The 22,872-nt window shown below is 40.2% G+C and overlaps 1 protein-coding gene across 1 annotated transcript in view; it reads right to left on the bottom strand.

Annotated features, from left to right (window-relative positions):
* DDC (dopa decarboxylase) overlaps window positions 1-12,788 on the bottom strand; it is an 80,789-nt gene extending 68,001 nt beyond the window's left edge. The window contains exon 1 of the mRNA XM_049777478.1: window positions 12,746-12,788. The gene's annotated coding sequence lies outside the window, so the exon portion shown is untranslated. The remainder of the gene's footprint in view (window positions 1-12,745) is intronic.
* Window positions 12,789-22,872: the final 10,084 nt, after the last annotated feature.

Here is a 22,872-nt window from a genome sequence, read left to right as displayed (position 1 = left end):
GTGTGTGTGTGTGTGTGTGTGTGTGTGTGTGTGTGTGTGTGTGTGTGTGTTTAGAGGTAGAGAGAAGTCAGGGCCAGAGAGGTCTAGCAGTGACAAAGACAGCTATGGAGGGTCCTTTTCTGGCATTTTGGTGGTAAAAGTGGGAGAGAATCTTTGTGCACCAAAAATATAAGCATTAGCACATGGTATAAATGTTACTTCAATAATCACTTGGTTGATAAACACTTTATTTGCTAGTACAAATGCATAAACAAATCTAATAAAAGAAATGCTCCTAAGACCATAAGGAAGTTTCTTAGAAATGAGGGATTTCTAACAAAAAGGATGACAGTCTGATAGCGTGTTGCCAAAGTAAATAAATTAAGTTCAGCGAGTAAAGCGGATATAGCCAATCCAAGTTCAATGCCTGGCATCATATCCCTAAACCTGTCATGAGTAGTCCCTGAACCGAGACTCAAGATTAAGCCCTCACTGCTTAGAGGTGTCCCCAAACCAATAACTAACTAACTAAATAAATAAATAAATTCCTCTAAGTGTTTTTGGAATAGCAAGTTATTTAGAAACCTTTTCTTATTTGAGCTTGCATATTGTTACTCTGATACAAATAGCTAGTCAAAACAAGCCTCAGAGACCTAATTAAGGACCACTGAGAGAGAATCCAAGACCACTTATTTCACTCATACACACTGAAGCACTTTCTTTCCATCATTCCAACCCTCCCTCTCAGCTTCCATGAGAACAAACATGCATGGAATTATAATGTCTCATGCACCCAGGGCTTTTCAGACCCACAAACATATTTGCCACCACCGAGGTCTTTGTTCCCACCCTTAGTCTAATGCTAGCTCAGAAGGACTCACTCAACCTTCCTGCCTGACTTCCCATCCCACTGTCTCAGCAAGACCCCATCTTCCCCTCCAAGCCACACAGACACCACACTACACACCTGTTCTGCTTCACTCATTCTACATACTCTATGAATTCACAGTGCCTTGAAGTAGACACAGCCCCAGACCCCCCCCCCAATATCATACCATCAAAATCAATATCCTACCATCAAAATCTATAATCAAAAACCTATAATCAAAAGCAACCACCCACTCTGTGGGAATTCATTCACCTAACAACAACAACAACAAAAAAAAAAAACTCCAAGGGTGGGATATACGCTGAAGGCCAGTCTGGCGTGGGGGAATCTCTGTCCCCTGAACTACGTGGTCAGCCCAGGAGGCCCTTGGTCAGCTGTCTGCCCAAATCCCCAGACATACCAGTAGGAGAGGAGCAGAAATCCTGGCATGTGGGGTCTTCTGGGTTCAACTGCAGCCTCCCTCTCCAGTTTGAAAATGCATAGGGGAGGAGTTTCCCTCTTCCCCAACCCCCCAGAGCCCAGTTGCCAGGCCTGGCCCTGAAGGCCATTCTGTCGTGGGGGTTCTCAATCCCTTGGACTACGTGGTCAGCCCAGGAGGCCTTTGGCTGTCTGCCCAGATTCCCAGACATACCAGTAGGAGAGGAGCAGAAATCCTGGCATGTGGGGTCTTCTGAGTCCAACTGCAGCCTCCCTCTCCAGTTTGAAAATGCATAGGTGAGGAGTTTCCCTCCTCCCCACCCCGCCCCCAGAGCCCATTTGCCAGGCCTGGCCCTGAAGGCCAATCTGGTGTGGGGGGATCTCCGTCCCCTGGACTATGTGGTCAGACCAGGAGGCCTTTAGCCAGCGGTCTTCCCAGATTCCCGGACATACCAGTAGGAGAGGAGCAGAAATCCTCTTTACACTTATTTTTATGTGGGGCGATTAAGCTCAGGGCTTGTACATGCAGTCCAAGTGCTCTACCTACTACAGAGTCACATCCCTGGCCATATGCTTTCTACATTTTTTCTCTTAAAATATTTTATTAACGTACTGATATTTGCAGTTAATATGTGATGCTCATTCTTTCATGTGTCTTCTTCAGAGTTATGTCTGTGCATTGCCTCTCTCCACTTTTTATCAGGGCTTTGGATTTTGTTGTTGTTATCTTTGTAAGTACTTTATATATCTTGCATATATCTCTTTATCTGATGTGCTTAGTACATATATTTTCTGCCATTCATTTGGGTGTCTTAGTTGTTGTTGTATTGATTATTAATTATATAAAGTCCTAGTGAAGATGCTGATGCCTTTCTTAGCTCGGCCTGGCACTTGCAGCCCCTTTGGCCAACTCGTCTGTAGGTTCAGGATAAAGGCAAAGAAACAATCCACAGGCAGTTAGTTGAAGCTTCAGGAGAAATCCAGCTCTACTACAAGGTCTTAACCACCATATCTTTTTTTTTTTTTTTGGTTTTTGGGCCACACCCTGTGACGCTCAGGGGTTACTCCTGGCTATGCGCTCAGAAGTTGCTCCTGGCTTCTTGGGGGACCATATGGGACGCCGGGGGATCGAACCGCGGTCCGTCCTAGGCTAGCGCAGGCAAGGCAGGCACCTTACCTCCAGCGCCACCGCCCGGCCCTAACCACCATATCTTAACCGTGCATATATCACATAGCTTCTAACTTCAACAGCTTCTTTCTTGCACCTCTGCACCCATCCTGTCTCTGATCTCCCTCCTTGTTGCATCTGCCTCTCCCCTCACCCCAGACAGCTCCTTAATTATCAACCACAGACCCCTCGAAGCTGTGGCTGGGTCTCACCATCCAGGTGAGATTAGCAGGTAGCATTGGGGAGGGGTAACAGTTTTAAGCTTTTTTTTCTTTTGCCATGCAGAAATGCCTTTCTTTAATATAGTCCCATTCACTTATTTTTATTCGATTGTCTTTACCATTGGAATTATATTATATGACTTGTTAAATGAAATTTTTAATTCATTAGCTGAGCAAAGATAACTTCTTTTTGTCTTTAAAGAGCTCATTCCTTTCCAATTTCCAATCATATTTTATTCACATTACTCATCAAAGATATGCAAACCCAACTATTTACAAAGTTGAAGTCCTACACTTCTGCAACTGCTCCTTTTTAATTCATTAGACTTAAACCATAACTGCCTATTTTTCAAGCTCTTTGGGAGTGGTAGGGAAATGTTAGCCATAACCGGCAGTAGTAGGGGCTACTCTGGGTTGGTTCTTTGGTAGGAGAATGTATTGTCAGTGATAAAATCCAAGTCTCCTGCAAGCAATGTGCTCCAGTCCTTGAGATCACTCACCAACCCTTCTCCAGTTCTTTTATAAAAGTTTACAGTCAGTACTGAAAAGGTTAAAGTCATTTTGCTTAGAGACCTTGATTCCCAACACCATCCAGAATGCTTCATACATATACACAATAGAATACTACGCAGCCGTCAGAAAAAATGAAGTCATGACATTTCCCTATACATGGATTAACATGGAAATGACAATATTGTAATAATACCCAGAGACGATAGAGATGAAGGATGAAGGGACCAGCCCATGATATAAAGCTCACAATGAAGAATGGGGAATGCAGTTAAAGAAATAACTACAATAAGTGAGAGAAATAGAATGTCTGTCTTGAAGACAGGCAGAGGGTTGTGGAGGAGGGAGAAGAGGCCATTGGTGGTGGAAAGGTTGCACTGGTGACTGAGGGGGTGTTCGTTTTATAACTCAACTACTATTAAAACTCAACTACTATTAAAAAATGGGGGGGGGGCTGAGAGATAGCATGGAGGTAGGGCATTTGCCTTTCATGCAGAAGGATGGTGGTTCAAATCCCGGCATCCTACATGGTCCCCTGAGCCTGCCAGGAGCGATTTCTGAGTGAGGAGCCAGTAGTAACCCCTGAGCGCTGCTGGATGTGACCCAAAAACTAAAAGAAAAGAAAACTCAACTACAAACATGTTTACAATCATGGTGCTTAAATAAAGATATTATTAAAAAGAAATAATTAAATAAAGGTATTTTAAAAAAGGAATGTTTCACCCCATGCACCTCCATAATGGGGACCATGCCTAAAGATGTTCTTTTAATAAGGTTATTGTCCTAGAGCTTTTAAAGCTACAAAGAGAAGCTTAGTAGGAATGATAGAAACATCAGTAAGTGCTTTAGAGGCGAGTCCGTAGCAGAAGAGAAATGACTCTGGATTCAGACTTCAGTATTTGTGTCCAGTTTCATTTGGAAAGTAAGAACCAAGGAAAGGGAAAAAACAGGATGTGGTCACATCTTTCCGTGTAGACTGGTCTGAGCTGACCACTCTGGGACGTTCTGGGAACAGGGTTGGGAAGAACAGACTCCCCCTTTCTGCCTCGTGGCACATCTGACACCCTCAGACCGAAATGGCCTGGCTCTGCAACTGAACCTTATCAAACTGTCAATCCACCAACTTGATCCAGATGGATAGTTCTCAAACCATCCAACCAAATATTGGTCACGTGACACCTCCAAATTTCATAGCGCCATCAGCGCAGTAGGATTGTGCTAGCACAGTAATAGCACCGTAGATCTCAACCAATGACTATAAGTGATAGTATTGTGAGATATAACAATTATTGCACCTTGACTCTTGTTGATCTACATTTTGATCATTCCTTTTCTCTTTTTGTTGTAACAAACAATACAAAATAAATTTTTTGTGTGCCTGAAAGGGGCAGGTGGAGGAGTGGATGGGAAATTGGAAACATGAGTTGAGGGATATCACATGGGTGGTGGGGTTGATACTAAAAATTTAATTCCTGAAACAGCTATATTCTAAACAGCTTGGCAGATCAAGGTGTTATAATATTTTTTATAAAAACTAAGGTTATAAAAATAAATACATAAGTAAAAAAACAACAAAAAACTGAAGATAGTAAATGAATCTCTAAACTTCTCTGTCCCATGCTAGAATTGAGCAATGGAATGTACACTATGATCCCAGAGCCTAGGCTCTGCCTCTTGGGTAAAGCCATCGCTGTGTAAAGCCTTGTTGCAGTGTTAAGCTTGGGTTGGCACTACCATGGAGGAGCCATGTGGTAACAAGGAAAAGGCCAAGTTTTCTGCAGACACTTGCTTTCTACGCCAAAGTTTCCTTGGTCGTAATTAAAAAAATAAAGACAAGAATTTCCTACTCTCCATTCTTTTTGTTTTGTTTTGTTTTGTTTTTGCTTTTTTTCGGACCACACCTGTTTGTTGATCAGGGGTTACTCCTGGCTAAGCACTCAGAAATTGCCCCTGGCTTGGGGGAACCATATGGGACGCCGTGGAATCGAACCGCAGTCTGCCCTAGGCTAGCACTTGCAAGGCAGACACCTTAACTCTAGCGCCACCTCGCCGGCCCCCAACTCTCCATTCTTATCTCTACAAACACCCTATTTTCTTTCACTCTTTCAATTACTTCTGTTGTGGGGTGCTCTTGATGGGATTTGTGGAAATTCTCATGGCTTTAGGAAACTGTTAACAATTTTCAATCCAGGCTTCTGTCCTTTTCATAGAATGTTGGGACACAGATTACTTTATTTTACCTCATATTCCAACATTTTTCTATAAAACTAAGAAGAAAGGCTCAAAGAAATGCTGGGGACCAGGAGCCAAGTGGTCTCGGACGCATTGGCAGGGAAAATAGGGCAGAACTAAATATTCAAGCCAAAGTCAATGACAACAGAATCAAGGGACCTAAACTTCAACCATCTAAACTCAAAGGGGCTAGTTATATTGGCAGGCCAGAGAGCAAAGGGTGGTGGTACAGGACGCACTCTGGGGCCATTGATGGAGAAAGGTTGACACTTCGAGGCCTCTCTGAAAAAAAAATGACAGTGACATTGAATTTATTTCAAGATTTACTCTTGATCTCAGACATTTCCAATTTTTTTTTATCAGAACCTGTTATCTTTTAATAATTTCTTCCTACCACTATCCCATTTTCCTGATTACATCTGCAGAATTTCATGATACTTTGGCACATAGTAACCCTTATTGATTGCTTCTAAACAGAGATTTTACCACATTATTTGACTCTTCTCAGTCCCAAGCACCCCCAAAACCTCATGACCTCTTTCCTATGCTTTCAAAATAGCATTACCATAGGTAAACATGCAGTGGACCTCAAGAGAAATGACAGTGTTCCTGCCATGGTGTCCAGTTGCTTTATTTTCCTATTGAATTTGTTCTTTTTTCTTCTTCTGGTTTTTGGGCCACATCTGGTAGTGCTCAGGGGTTACTCTTAGCAGATTCAGGGACCATATGGGTCATATCCAGATTATCTGCATAAGGCAAATGTCCTATCTGCCTTATCTGCTGTGCTATCACTCTGATCCAGAATTTTTGTGTTTGTTTTTTAAATAAATTCTTTATTTAAGCACCATTGCAAACATGATTGTAGTTGAGTTTCAGTCATAAACAGAACATCCCCCTTCATCAGTGCAACATTCCCACCACCACTGCCCCCCTCCTTCCCTCCCATCCCCTGCCTGTATTTGAGACAGGCATTTTACTACAGTTATTTTTTTTTAAGTTTAATAAGCTATTTTTGTTTCTTTCTTTCTTGAAGGATAAGTGTTAAGAAAAATACAGTAGTAACAGTGTGAGAGTGGCAATTGCCATTGTTTGGATAGGCCCAGAAAAATATGGGGAAAACGAAAAAAAAAAAAAAAAAAAAAGCCTTGGCCTAATTACAAGGAGGCCTCGCCCCTTAAGTTTTCTGGCATAAAACCAACTCTGGACTCCAGGCATACCAGGCTGCCCAACCATGGTCCCAGTAAAATTTTTTCACACATTAGCTGTTGTTGGTGTCAGGTTCCTGTAGTTAAAGATTCTGGTTTCTGTGCATTTCCTTCATCAAGTCAGGTTGATGTGGAGCGTCCTCTAGTTTCACTTCATCATTAGATGAAGAGACACCTGCCCTGAAAGCAGGTTGTTGCTGTTGCTAAGTTGTCTGGGCGTTAAGAGAGCACTCTTTGGAGTAAGCCAATGCCAGAGCAGTGATAGGGTCTTCCCTGGTAGGGGTTTACTTCCTGATAATGTTATAGAAAATTGTGGTTGTTTCCATGGATGGTATCCATGGTTCAGGGGTGTATAGGCAATGTCCATTCTTCTGAGGCCTGAGCCAAATTATTATGCCAATGTTCAGGGTATCAGGCCTAACTGCATTACAAAATTTGTGTTCCCATCTTTATTAGATAAAAATTTGTGTGGATATGTAATAGTTTCCCATTTTAATGTGCCTATGCAAAAGAGAAACAATGCCACAAGGTATTATTGGTACATCTGGGGGTCGAGAGAACAAGTCCAACATTCCCTGTAACTTGGTTCTAACATAAATTCTATACAGAGAGACACTTCTACCAGAATTCCTTATTGAACAGATCCCAAAGGGGGGGAAAACAACAAAAAAAAAGTGGGTAAAATTGTCACTATATAAAAGGATATTCAAAAAGAGTTATAGATGTTAAGAGATTACATCTAAGATATACAAAGGAGATACATGTGCCTTTTATGTCTTTAGAAATAGTCGGGGAGGAGGGTGTTGATTTGGGCACCTGGATGCTGCAAAGGACTCCCAGCAGTCATATCAGGAATTGTCTTTGAGTGGAGGCTTCTCAGAAACTGAGTATGGTAGCAAGCACAGGTCCACAGTGAAGGAAGATGGAGGACAGGAGGTCGCTGGGAGTAGGATAATAGGAACAGATTCCTTCTCAGGGTGAGAGTCTATTTTTTTTTCACTTTGGGAGCTGGCTGGAAGCTGGCTTGAGTGAGGATAATGATTCACTTCACAAGAAGCAAAGAACTGAGGGTAAAAATGGTTAAGTGTGGGGTAATAGACAGTGGGGGTGAGAGTAAAGGACTGTCCTTTTAAGATGCCAATTGCACTCAAGCTGAGAAACAGCACAGCGAAAAGGGAATTTGCCTTGCATCTGGTTGATCCAGGTTTGATTCCTGCCATTTCATAGGGTCCTTGAGTCCTCCCTGAGTGACTTCAGAGCCAGATAAAGCCCTAAAAGAAAGTCCAGCGGTGTAGACCAAAAAGAAAATAAAAAGGTCAATTTCCCTTAGTACATAAAAGTGTTTCACACTTCCTTTGCATGTTGCCAGATTTCTTTCCAAAATAAAACCAAAAAATACAAAAATTCACTTGTTTCAAGCATGCTATGCATGGACCTACTCTCCAAGTTCTATTAGTTTTTAATCACTCGTTCAAAATGGATCAATCACTTCAGTGTTGTTATTCTAAAAAGTTTTAACAAGAACCACTCATAAATATAATTTTAAGTTTCCTCCTCTGTTTCATTGTAATTTTAGTATTACTCCAAAAGAAATATTTCCTTAGAGGGAAAGTATTCCTACCTCTTACATTTGTAAGACTTATTTTTTTCTTCAATTCTTTCCTTTTTCTCTTATTCTCTTCAAGTCACCAGAGAGCTCCCAGATCTCTATCATCTGCTTTTTAACGACCTGGACAATAAATTATGGTTCATTGTTTGTTTTTTTCTCAGAACAACCGAACAATCTGTGTGCATGTCATGCCATATATTGATTTGTAAACATGTGACACCTGTACTTATGAGTCGAGTATACACTGCCACACACTTCGGAGAGATCCATTTTCCCTTACAAGTAAATTGAGTTATAAATATTGACTTCTCAATTCACACTGTTCCTTGAGCACAATTGCTGGCGCAATTCTGCTTTGGCTAACGAGTCTCTGAGCCAAATTCTGCAGACATCTTGGCACTCAATTGCCTTATCCTATTATCTCAAAAACCCAAGAAATTCGTCTTGCTCACACTTCTCCTGAGCTTGGTGTGAAAAATAGTTCTTTTAACACTCTTAGTACCATAATGAATGAATTTAGTACTAACATTTTTCCATGGCTTGGAGAAATAAGGTTCAGAGAGCCTTTATAGTGCCTTCAAGTAAGGTAACACAGCCCAGAAAAGGAAGAATGGAAGACGGTGTTGTGATTTGAGGCAGGATATCCAGTGCCATCCTCAGGCCCAGATAGGCCCTGAGATATGGGAACTTGAAAATCCTGGCCTCGAGGCAACATCTGACTCCAGAATATGGTAGGAGTCTGCCCATGTTTAGCTATGGGTCAGAAAGTGATTCAGGAGAAAGCACGGAGCCCCATCTCAGCTCACCCCACAACAGCAGAGAGGAGTCTCTCACACACTGCCACTCTCAGCCTAGGAGGAGAGGGCTGATTTCTCTCCAACCTAACGAGAGCTGAACTGTGACTTCACCCCTTGTTCCTCTCTGCAAAACAATCCCCATGTTGGAAATGTCACACAAGCTCAGGGAAGCAGGCACACATGGTCCTGTTTCTACATGCCTTGAGCATCTTTTTCTTCCAGACATGCTTATAAGCAACCTATAAGACAAGCTTCCGGTCACCTCTTTTAAAATGCTGACTTTTCTAGAACTTTCCTTGATCTTACCAACAGACTCAAATGGAGTTTCTAAGAGTACAAAGTAAAATGATCCAAATAATTAACATATTGAAGGTGTTATTTTTTTTAACTAGATGTAATGACATTTCCGAGCTCCTTTAAATTTGTGAAGTTGTCAAAGGGTTTCGTTTTATTTAAATACATAATTTGATCAAACTGACTATGGTCAGAGAACAAGTCCAGAAAAAAGAAAATAAAAAGATGATTTCATCTCATTATTTTTCACACTTCATTAAAATCCCTAAACTGTAAAATTAAATTAAATTAAATTAAAAACACGCAGACCCTCCTTGTCTTTTCTGCATCTTAGAGGTCGCAGTCTGTCTGCTCTCTATGCTGGTACATTACATTTAATCCAAGTAAGTATTCTGTTTCCCTATACAACCTTAAAAATAGAGAGAGATCAGGTTATATGCTTTTATTATTCCCTTAGCTCTCAGTTCTCTGTGGAAAGAGAATTATTGTTTATCTAAATAAGAAATCAATTCTAAGAAAACTGACTGGAAATATTTAAGAGAAAAATTGACTAAGGAGAAAACACAGATCACCTGTTTCAATTTTCTTTGGAGAGAAGAACACGGCCTATTCCCAACATGCTGAGAGCTAAGCAGCATTCACTTGCTGATGACTACAATAATATAGCTATAATAATATAGCTCTGATGGACTGGAGCAATAGTATGGAGGGTAGGGTCTTTGCCTTGCACATGGCTGGCACAGATTCAATCATAGGCATCACCTTTGGTCCCTGGAGCCCAGCAGGAGTGAATCCCTGAGAGCAGAATCCTGAGTAAGCCCTGAACACCATCAGGTGTGGCAGCAAAACAAACAAACAACAACAACAATAATTAATATAGGTCCCAATATAGGTGTCCTACTTTGAATCTGTACAGATAGCAAATATAAGTTTTACAGCAATCGTGTGGGTAGATGTTATCAATCTTTATAGCTCAGGGCAGGAGCCCCAGTTGAGGGCTTTGTCTCCTGCAAACTGGGGTATCTGGCTCACAATATCCTCACCCTTATTTTTCTGCTCCATTCCACAGTCTCCGTGGGCTCTAGTCTAACTAGATGCACTTTGAGCTGACTTGGTAAACCACTTCAACTCTCGCATGGCTCTAATAATTCAGAGAACATAAGCTAAAAAAAACAAAACAAAACAAAAAAAACCACCATCAGAAGTTTGAATTGCACTTGTTGCTCAGAAATGACATGAAAAAAATGAAAGTGACATTGAAGTTGACTAGCAGAAAGTCTCAAGTCTACCCCACCTAGAATTAGCAAATAGCTTCAACAGCAAAAAAAAAAAAAAAAAAAAAAATCAACCTCTGAATCAACAGGCAAACCTCACATCCCAAACCTAGAGAAAGAGAGAGAGAGAGAGAGAGAGAGAGAGAGACAGGCAGACAGAGAAGAGAGAGAGACAGACACAGAGAAAAAGAGAGAGGAGACAGACACAGAGACAGAAGAGAGAGAGAAGAGAGAGAAGAGACAGAGAGAGAGAGAGAGAGAGAGAGAGAGAGAGAGAGAGAGAGAGAGAGAGAGAGAGAGAGAGACTGGATGCTCCAGCAAGCCTCATCAGGACAAAGAGCGGTACTCACAGGCAGCCCAGAGTTCCTTGAGCTCTGTCCTTGCTCGCTCCTCTCCTTGGTGACAGTTAAAAGGAGCAGAGGCTGTGATTGCCATTTATGTAGAGTGTCCGCCTCCCCAAAGCCAATCAAAAGAGCTTGCTGCCTTCTTCACTCAGCAAGCAGCATCTCCCCCCAGCCCTGCTTGCCAGCAGCCGTCCTGCCCCCACCTCCCAACAGGACGGCTACTGGACCAAGCAGAACTGGCTCCTAGAGCCTCTAAACATCTACGGTCCCTTCTTAGGGGGGTCCCACTGTTCTAGGGTCTCCAAGACATCTATGAGCAGAAGCACAGGTACAGAATAATCCGTTTTATTTCAAAAAGCAGGATGTCAAACTTGTCTCTGTTCTAAGTGCTGTTTCCTTGAAAATTCTTCATTGAAATGCTTTTTTTTTAATTCCAATTTAAAAATAAAGGTTTAGTGCCATGGTCCTATTCTGCATCGTCAGGAAAAATCATATGGTTTTACTCCTCTAAGTTATTATTTTGTTCATTATTATGTATCCTCTTTATGCTTGGGATCTCTAAGCTAACCCAATGATATTTAAGGTTGTCAGGGCAGATTCTTACTAGGGAATTGCAGATCTGAGAGCCGTGGGCATTGCTTGTGCCAGGAGATACTTGCTTAAAAGGCCAGTTCCTGCTGTCTTCTCCTGCCTCCTTGGAAACTAGAACTTTTTAGCCTTTGTATAGTGATGTTCTCCCCACTCTCAGTGAGAATTTGAGGGATTTTTTTTTTTTGGTCATTTCTGATCATTTATCACTATCCTTCTCTTATCAACTGCTCTGCCTCATCCCCTCAGAAACCACTTTCTGTACAATGATTGCTTTACAAAGTCTGAATCATGGTATATGTTTTAAGAACACAATGCCTCAGTGAGAAAGATCATTTCTAAGTGATCATGTTTTGATGAGTTGATGTTAGATTATACACCGTCCTCAACTCTTCCACCTTACCTTAAAGCAATTCAAGATCAAGATTGTGATTCCCCACCCAAAAATAAATAAAATAATAAAAAAGATTCTGATTCCCAACAAACATCACCATTCCAAAGTTAATATTTTAATTTTAATATTTATTTTTAATTTTAATATTCCACCTTACCTTAAAGCAATTCCCAACAAACATCAACCATTCAAAGTTAATATTTTGTTAGTGTTCCAGGATGTTTGCTTAAAATGATAATATTCTAAAATTGACAAAGACCCTTCATTTTGTCCAGTCATGCCACTTGGCATACTCTGGTTTGATTTCTAAGTGGGCTAGACTATATGTCAAACAATACTTCACAGAGTTACAAAGGTTATAGAGATAAAGGCAGGGTTAATTCGGCCTGATATTATCCATATATTTTTATGTGATTTAATCCACACAAGAGACTGATAGGGTTGGCATTACCAAGCTCTGCATTACAAAGAGGAAGAAAATGGAAGTGCAGACTGGTGTTTGCTAAATGTACCACAGGTGAGTGATTGAGAATAACTCAGTCCCAGTACATCCTGCCTCTGCTATCAAGAAGTCAAGAAATTGTCGCCAGCAATTTGCACAAATGTGTACGCACAATGGAGTATACATGTGATTTCCCTGGCTCATTCCTGAGCACTGAATGCTGCTCGTCGCAGTAGAAAAGGTAGCAGTGGAACAGTAACAACCGCCCATTCCCAAAGTGTATTAACCTTTGGGCAAAGCTTCAGTGCCATGAGACTGCCGTGGTCCAAGGGTTGCCATTCCCATTACAACAACCTGATAAGGTATAAAACTGGAGACTTACTCGTTAGAAATTCTAATTCCTTGTAGACCTGTTCCCTACAGGAAACTCTGGATCTGGGATTGAAGCTATTATGGAGAAGCAGCAGGAGCCTTAATGTTTGGGCAACTTTCTGTTCCTGCACCTCTTCTTCTGTCTCTGCCTTGTCTGCTTCAAATGCAAGTTAAAACATTAATTTTGATAGTGATAAAGGTCAAATCTTGAGGCAGTTCCTACGGGAATTTGATTATCCCTGGGGCATCTGAGGTAAAATTATTTTTTAAATTATTTTTATTGAAGTTTTGAGATTGATAAGACTTCTAATTAAACGTGTTCATTGCATACATCCCTTCCAACAACCACACTCATCACTGGCTTTTAATTAGAGCACTGAGATTACTGTGAGTCACCACTTTCCACATTATTTCCACACTAAGAGCCATCATTATAGAATCTGCTTCCTGCCACCAGTGTCCCAAGAACCTTCTTTCACTAGACCCAGGTAGCTCAGTTCCATAGACAAAACATGCAGTTCCAATGACTTTTTTACCATCTGCTGTTCTCTTACTATTTCTTCCTTATACATCCTGCACCTACAGGAGAGACCTCACTTTTATTATTTTTATTTTTTGCAGAAGGTAGAGATACCAACTTAGATGAATGAAATCATCTAATCACTTGAAATTTCACAAAATGGTAAATTAAGGGGCAGGAGCAATAGCACAGTGGAGGGTGTTAGCTTTGTATGAGGCCTACCTGGGCTGACCCTAGTTTGAGCTCTGGCATCACTCATAGTCCCCGAGTCTGCCAGGAGGAATTTCTGAGCATAGGAATAACTCCTGAATGCCTCTTGGAGTGGCCCCAAAACTAAACAAAGTTGTAAATCAAAAAGTTTTTTTTTTTTGAGAAAGATCATTTTAAGTGATCATGTTTTCATGAGTAGCTGTTAGATGATACAAACAGTGCTGGCGGGGATGTGGAGAGAAAGGAACTCTTATTCATTGCTGGTGGGAATGCCGTCTAGTCCCAAGCCTTTATGGATAGCTATATGGAGAGTCCTCCAAAGGCTGGAGGTTGAGCTCCCATGTGATCCAGCTATACACTTCTAGGGGACATATACTAGGAACACAAAAATACGACGCAAAACCCCCTTTCTCACACCTATATTCATTGCAGCACTGTTAACAATAGCCAGACTCTGGAAAGAGCCTAGTTGCCTCTCAATAGATGAATGGCTAAAGAAACTGTGGCACATCTATCTATCTATCTATCTATCTATCTATCTATCTATCATCTATCTATCTATCTCTTTATATATGTATATACATATATATACATATATATACACAATATATATATATATATATATATATACAATGGGATATAATGCAGCCATCAGGAGAGAAGAAGTCATGAAATTTTCCTATACATGGATGTATATGGAATCTATTATGCTGAGTGAAATTAAGTCAGAGGGAGAGAGGTAAACACAGAATGGTCTCACTCATCTATGGGTTTTGAGAAAAATAAAAGACATTTGTGTAATGATTCTTAGAGACAAAATAGAGGAGGACTGAAAGGTCCAGCTCACAATATAAAGCTCACCACAGAGAGTGATGGGTGCAGTCACAGAAATAATTACGCTAAGAACCTTCATAAAAAATGTGACTGAATGAGGGAAGAAGAAAGCCTGTCTAGAGTACAGACCAGTGTGGGGTGGGGAGGGGGGACACTTGGGACATTGGTAATGGGAATGTTTTTTTAAAAACAAAACAAAACAAAAACAAAAACTGTGTTTTTTCAAAATGAATTATTTTCTCAAACATTCAAAATGACAGTTAAATGCAGAGAACAATACTGCAGCTGAAATTTTGAAGGATTACTAAAAAAAACAAAGATGGTATACTCATCAAATTGAGAAAGATGCTCTAAGTATGAACACATAAAAAATCAGAGGCCATCTTGGGAGCTGGTCTTTTTTTAATTTATTTTTATTTAAACAACTTTATTACATACATGATTGTGTTTGGGTTTCAATCATGTAAAGAACACCACCCATCACCATTGCAATGTTCCCATAACTAATGTCCCAAATCTCCCTCCTCCCCAACCACCGCCTGTACTCTAGACAGGCTTTCTATTTCCCTCGTACATTCTCATTATTAGGGTAGTTCAAAATGTAGTTATTTTTCTATCATCCCTGTTTGTGGTAAGCTTCATGAGGTAAGCTGTAACTTCCACCTCTTTTTTCTTTTGTGTCTGAAAGGTTATTATTGCATTATTCATTTTTCTTAAATCCATAGATAGTGAGACCATTTTGCGTCTCTGGTCTCTTCTCTGTTACTTATTTCACTCAGCATAATAAATTCCATGTACATCCATGTATTAGGAAAATTTCATGACTTCATCTCTCCTGATGGCTGCATAATATTCCAGTTGTGTATATGTACCTACAGTTTTTTTAGCCATTCATCTGTTGAAGGGTATCTTGGCTGTTTCCAGAGTCTTGCTATGGTAAATAGTGCTGCAATGAATATAGGTGTAAGGAAGGGATTTTTGTATTGTATTTTGTGTTCCTAGGGTATATTCCTAGAGTGGTATAGCTGGGTCATATGTGAGCTCGATTTCCAGTTTTTGGAGGAATCTCCATATCACTTTCCATAAAGGTTGAACTAGACGGCATTCCCACAAGAAGTGATAAGAGTTCCTTTCTCTCCCACATCCCCGCCCAACACTGTTTATTCTCAATTCTTTGTAATGTGTGCCAATCTCTAGGGTGTGAGGTGGTACCTCATAGTTGTTTTGATTTGCATCACCCTGATGATTATTGATGAGGAGTCAATTTTTTTCATGTGTCCTTTGGCCATATTGTATTTCTTCTTTGTCAAAGTGTCTGTTCATTTCTTCTCCCCATTTTTTGATGGGATTAGATGTTTTTCCCTAGTAAATTTCTGTCAGTGACTTGTAGTAATTTTGGAGATTAGCCCCTTTTTCTGATGGGTATTGGGTGATATAGTTTTCTCCCACCTCAGTGGGGGGCTCTTGTATCGCTGGGTACTATTTTCTTTTGAGGTGCAGGAAGCTTCTCAGTTTTAATATAGTTCCCATCTGTTAATCTCTGCATTCACTTTGCTTGGAGAGTACAGTTTTTTCTTTGAATATGCCTTTAGTCTTAATGTCCTGGAGTGTTATACCTATATGTTGTTCTATATATCTTATGGTTTCGGGGTCTGATAGTCGAGGTCTTTCATCCATTTGGGATTTTAACCTTCATACATGATGTTAGCTGGGGGTCTAATTTCAATTTTTTGCAAGTGGCTAGCCAGTTGTGCCAACACCACTTGTTGAAGAGGAGCTTTCTTTGCTCCCATTTAGGATTTCTTGCTCCTTTATCAAAATTAGGTGATCGTATGACTGGGGGGGGAACATTCTCTGAGTATTCAAGCCTATTCCACTGATCTGAGGGCTGTCTTTATTCCAATACCATGCTGTTTGATAACTATCACTTTGTAGTAGTTTAAAGTTGGGGAAAATAATTCCTGCCCATATTCTTTTCCCCAATGATTGCTTAAGCTATTCTAGGGTGTTTATTTTCCAAATGAATTTTCAAAAGTTCCTGATCCACTTCTCTGAAGAATGTCATGGGTAGTCTTTAGAGGGATTGCATTAAATCTGTACAATGCTTGTGGAGTATTGCCATTTTGATGATGGTTAATTCCTGCCAATCCATGAGCAGGGTATTTGCTTCTATTTCTGTGTGTCCTCTCTTATTTCTTGGAGCAGAGTTTTATAGTTTTCTTTGTATAGGTCCTTCACATTATTAGTCAAGTTGATTCCAAGATATTTGAGTTTGTGTGGCACTATTGTGAATGGGGTTGTTTTCTTAATGTCCATTTCTTCCTTATTACTATTGGTGTATAGAAAGTCCATTGATTTTTGTGTTAATTTTGTAGCCTGCCACCTTGCTATATGAGTCTATTGTTTCTAGAAGCTTTTTTGTAGAGACTTTCCGTTTTTCTAAATAGAGTATCATGTCATCTGCAAACAGCGAGAGCTTGACTTCTTCCTTTCCTATCTGGATTCCCTTGATATCTTTTTCTTGCCTAATCACTATAGCAAGTACGTCCAGTGCTATGTTGAATAGGAGTGGTGAGAGAGGACAGCCTTGTCTTGTGCCAGAATTTAGAGGAAAGGCTTTCAGTTTTTCTCCATTGAGGACAATATTTGCCTCTGGCTTGTGGTAGATGGCCTTAACTATATTGAGAAAGGTTCCTTCCATTCCCATCTTGCTGAGAGTTTTGATCAAGAATGGGTGTTGGACCTTATCAAATGCTTTCTCTGTGTCTATTGATATGATAATGTGATTTTTATTTTTCTTGTTTTTGATGTTGTGTATTATGTTGATAGATCTATGGATGTTAAACCATACTTGTATTCCTGGGATGAAACCTACTTGATCGTAGTGGATAAACTTCTTAATGAGGCACTGAATCCTATTTGCCAGGATTTTGTTGAGGATCTTTGCATCTGCATTCATCAGCGATATTGGTCTGTAATTTTCTTTTTTCGTAGCATCTCTGTCTGGTTTAGGTATCAAGGTGTTGTTGGCTTCATAAAAACTATTTGGAAGTGTTTCCATTTGTTCAATTTCATGAAAGAGTCTTGCCAGGATTGGTAGTAGTTCTTCTTGGAAAGTTTGAAAGAATTCATTAGTGAATCCATCTGGGGCTGGGCTTTTGTTTTTGGGAGACATTTGATTACCGTTTTAATTTCATCAATAGTAATGGGAGTGTTTAGATATGCTACATCCTCTTCCTTCAACCGTGGAAGATTATGAGTCCAAGAATTTATCCATTTCTTTCATGTTCTCATTTTGTGGCATAGAGTTTCTCAAAGTAGTTTCTGATTACCCCTTGAATCTCTGCCATATCAGTAGTGATCTCTCCTTTTTTATTCCTAATACGAGTTATCAAGTTTCTCTCTCTCTCTCTCCCTCCCTCTTTTTCTCTCTCCCCCCCCCCTCTCTCTCTCTCTCTCTCTCTCTCTCTTTGTTAATTTTGCCAGTGGTCTATCAATCTTGTTTATTTTTTCAAAAAACCAACTTCTGCTTTCATTGATCTTTCGGATTGATTTTTGGCTTTCCACTTCGTTGATTTCTGCTCTCAGCTTTGTTATTTCCTTCTCTCTCCCTATTTTTGGGTCCTTTTGTTGAGCACTTTCTAGTTCTATGAGCTGCGTCATTAATCTACTCAGGTAAGCCCCTTCTTCCTTCCTGATGTGTGCTTGCAAAGCTATAAATTTTCCTCTCAGTATTGCTTTTGCTGTGTCCCATAAGTTCTGATAGTTTGTGTCTTTATTATCATTTGTTTCCAGGAACCTTTTGATTTCCTCCTTGATTTCATCTCAGACCCACTGGTTATTCAGTATGAGGCTGTTTAACTTCCAGGTGTTAAAGTTTTTCTTCTGAGTCCCTTTGGAATTCATAAATAATTTCAGAGCCTTGTGGTCAGCGAAGGTAGCCTGCAAGATTTCTATCCTCTTGATATTATGGAGGTATGTTTTGTGTGCCAGCATATGGTCTATCCTGGAGAATGTCCCATGTACATTGGCAAAGAATGTGTATCCAGGTTTCTGGGGATGGAGTGTCCTATATATATATATATATGTGTGTGTGTATATATATATATATATATATATATATATATATATATATATATATATCCACTAGGCCTCTTTCTTCCATTTCTTTCCTCAGGTCTAGTATATTCTTGTTGAGTTTCAGTCTGGTTATCCTATTCATTGTTGACAAAGCCGTGTTGAGGTCCCTCACAATTATTGTGTTGTTATTGATATTATTTTTCAGATTTGTCAACAATTGTATTAAATATTTTGTTGGACCCTCATTCGGTGCAAATATGTTTAGGAGAGTGATTTCTTCCTGCTCTACATACCCCTTGATTAATATAAAATGTCCACTTTGTCCTTTACAACCTTCCTGAGTATAAAGTTTGCATTATCTGATATTAGTATAGCCACTCCAGCTTTTTTATGGTGTTGTTTGCTTGGATAATTTTTCTCCAGCCTTTTATTTTGAGTCTATGTTTGTTCTGGCTATTCAGGTGCATTTCTTGTAGGCAGCAGAAGGTTGGATTGAGTTTTTTGATCCATTTAGCCACTCTGTGTCTCTTAACTGGTGCATTTAGTCCATTGACACTGAGAGAAAGAATTGTCCTGGGATTTAATGCCATCTTTATATCGAAATTTGGTGTGTCTTTTGGTCAGTCTTGTCTTAAATTAGGTCTTTCAGTTTTTCTCTTAAGAGTGGTTTTGAGTCTGTAAAGTTTCTGAGCTGTTTTTTGTCTGTGAAACTATGTATTCTTTCGTCAAACTGGAAGGTGAGTTTTGCTGGGTACAGTATCCTAGGTGAAGCATTCATTTCATTGAGTTTTGTCACTATGTCTCACCACTGCTTTCTGGCCTTGAGTGTTTCTGGTGACAGGTCTGCTGTAAATCTCAAGGATGCTCCCTTGAATATAATTTCCCTTTTTGATCATGCTGTTTTCAGAATTCTGTCTCTATCTGTGGGATTCATCATAGTGACTAGGATGTGTCTTGGGGTATTTTTTCTGGGGTCTCTTTTGGTTGGTACTCTTCGAGCATGCAGGATTTGATCACATATATTGTTTAGCTCTGGAAGTTTCTCTTTAATGATGTTCCTGACTGTTGATTCTTCCTGGAAATTTTCTTCCTGAGTTTCTAGGACTCCAATGATTCTTAAGTTGTTTCTGTTGAGCTTATCATAGTCTTCTATTTTCATCTGTTTCCATTCTTTGACTAATTTTTCCATTGTCTGTTCATTTGTTTTAAGATTTTTTTTCCAATCTCTCCTGCTGTATGGAATTGTTATTTATCTCATCTTCCACAGCACCAATTCTATTCTCAGCTTCTGTTACCCTGTACCAGAGCTTATCCATTTTGTTATTCATTTCGTTTACTGAGTTTTTCAGACCTGTTAGTTGACATGTTATTTCAGTTCGGAGTTTTGTGATTTCTTTCTTCATATTTTCTTGGTTCTTGTTAGTGTTCTGTTCAACTGGATCCATGGTTTCTTTGAGTTCTTTGAGCATCTTCCATATTGCTTGTCTAAAGTCCTTATCTGAGAAGTTGGATAGTTGGTTGGTCATTATCTGGTCATCAGAATTGTCATCTTCATTCTCTATGTCTGATGCTGGCCTGCATTTTTTCCCTATTGTCACACTTGCATTGTGGGTTTTTCTATGTGTTGTGGTGGTATTCATTGGCTAAATGATGTACGCAGCCACGCTCCTCTGGCTCCACCCTTTCTGGGTGGGTCAACTTGCCTCCAAGGGAGGGGAGTCTTCCATGAATGAAGCCTCTCACTGGATCAAATCTTAGGCCTGAGCATGTGGCAGTTAAGACAGTCTGGAGAGAAATGCTTGGCTTCAGTGATCCAGAACAGTTCTTAGTGTGATTTTTTTTTTCTTCTTGTTGCGATGGTGTTCTTTCCTTAGAAAGAGTGCATGGCCGTGTAGTGAAGCGGAGCTAAGTGCTCTTCAGGAACCTCTTCTTGGCCCACTCCCAAGAGTTTCACATGACAGCACAGGAGACAGACACACACAGGCAGCACTCACAATTTTTCACAGTCGGGCCCCACTGGGCAGGCGTAGTTTTGTCGGGAGCTGGTCTTTTTGATACTTGAAGCTTCTCCCAGTGCAAGACTGAGCACTAGGGCCCGGAGAGAGAGCACAGCGGCGTTTGCCTTGCAAGCAGCCGGTCCAGGACCAAAGGTGGTTGGTTCGAATCCCGGTGTCTCATATGGTCTCCCGTGCCTGCCAGGAGCTATTTCTGAGCAGACAGCCAGGAGTGACCCCTGAGCACTGCCGGGTGTGGCCCAAAAACCAAAAAAAAAAAAAAAAAAGAAAAAAAAAGAAAGACTGAGCACAAGACATTGAAGTTGGAAGTAAGAGATACTAAGAGCACAAGTACTCTTAGTACCTTAACACAGTACTGAGTATTTAGTACTTTTAACAAAGGCACTAAGAGTAAAAGGTTGATTTCTGGGCAGCTTATATAAGGACTGACACAAGAAGGAAAAACAGAATGGCTCTAACCAATGTGTCATAGACTGGTTTTAGGAAAGAAGGTTCTGCCCTGGGAATAAAAGTAGGGGCACAGAATTCACAGGAGACATAAGGAGAATGACTGAGGCAGGCCCTCCTCCACCGAACTGGCAAATGCATGCATCTTGGCCTAAGATCTTTGGGCAGGTTTGAGACCACCCACCACTCTCCTCTGGACCACGAATTGCATGAATGCTAGTGCGTTTATGAAGATAGTCTAACTTATACCATATAGGTCCAGTCAGTTCAGACCTAACACTCAATTTCCTCAGATAATCTACAGCCCATAAAACAAGATAGCTAAACACTGAAGCAACTTGTAAAATCCCTATCATACTTAGACAAGCCACCTGGCTAAGTAAAAATCAACTCTAAGTCAGATATACCTTCAAGCACCTCTAATACAATCCGTACTGCAGACTACTTTATTAAACAATCTGAGAACTCAACATTCAAAACCACCAGATGCAAAGAAATATGGGTAAACTAAGGAAAACTCTAGCAGCTGGGGAAATGAACAGAAATCCTATCAAGTTTCCAAGTCCACCAAAACGCACAAGCCCAATAGATGAAGACCTAAAAGTGATAATGAATGCCCTAGCAATGGAAATCAAGGAATCACCAGCCTGCGAAATTAAGAAATCTACAGATGAACAATTCAGCCAACTCAAAGAACTTTTATAAAAGATGAAAGAATCCATACAATTGGAACTAAGGGAAATAAAAAAACATGGTAGAAAGCCATAATAGTAGAATTACACAGTTAGAAAAACACATAAAGGAACTTGAGAAAAAAAACTACAAAACAACAATTACAAAGAAGTCAGTAAGTAAGCAAGAGACAGGGGCCGGAGAGATAGCATGGAGGAAAGGCATTTGCCTTTCATGCAGAAGGACGGTGGTTCAAATTCTGGCATCCCATATGGTCCCCCGAACTTGCCAGGAGCGAATTCTGAGCATAGATCCAGGAGTAACCCCTGAGTGCTGCCGGGTGTGACCCAAAAACAAAAACAAAAACAAAAAAAGCAAGAGACAGAACATTGGTAAAAAATAATTAGGTGCCTAATGAACAAAGATAGAAGGAAAAAAACCCTACGAATTGTAGGAATACCAGTAGGGGAGAAAAGGGAAAAGAAGAACAAGTAGTGAGGGAATTAATAGCAGAGAATTTCCCACCCTCTGGAGACACCTGTACAAATCCAGGAGGCAAAAAGAGACCCTAATAAATCAGACCCTAACAGACTAATACCAAGACATATAGTAATCCAAATGGCAAAAAAAAAAAAAAAAGATAAATTCTTTAAAGCAATAAGGTCAATAAGGGAGAGAAAATCCCTCAAATACAAAGGAAGGGGCATAAAAATCAAACCAGACCTACCATTTGAAACAGTTCAAGCAAGAAGACAGTGGAGTGACATATTTAAACTACTGAATGAAAGAAACTTCCAACCTAAAGTACACTCACCCCAGGGAAAAAACTCTCATTCATATGAGGAGAACTATAATGGCTTGTGGGGTGGTGGTTGAGGGGAGAGATTCTTTTTATTTATTTTTTTTTGGGGGGTCCCCACACCTGGTGGTCGCTCAGGGGTTACTCCTGGCTATGCACTCAGAAATTGCACCTGGCTTGGGGGACATATGGGACACCGGGGGATCAAACCGCAATCTGTCCTAGGCTAGCGAGGGCAAGGCAAATGCCCTACCACTGTGCTTTTGCTCCACGCCCCATGAGAAAAGCAATTCTATGAGTTTTCTATTTCTTTTTTCTTTTTTCAGAGTAAGAGTTATAAAACATAAATTAAGTAAATTTCAATTGTCAATTTTTTTTTTACTATTTTGGCGTGTAACTCAATAGTTGTAAGAAAAATAAAAGACATATTTGTAATAATACCCAGAGACAATAGAGATGAGGGCTGGAAGGACCAGTCCATGATATGAATCTTATCACAGAGTGGTGAGTACAGTTAGAGAAATAACTACACCAACAACTATTATGACAATGATAATGAG

Source organism: Suncus etruscus, chromosome 7 (genome assembly GCF_024139225.1).
Source record: "Suncus etruscus isolate mSunEtr1 chromosome 7, mSunEtr1.pri.cur, whole genome shotgun sequence".
Lineage (NCBI taxonomy): Eukaryota > Metazoa > Chordata > Mammalia > Eulipotyphla > Soricidae > Suncus > Suncus etruscus.
Note: the sequence above shows the minus strand (reverse complement) of the source record. Positions and strands in the feature narration are given on the sequence as shown.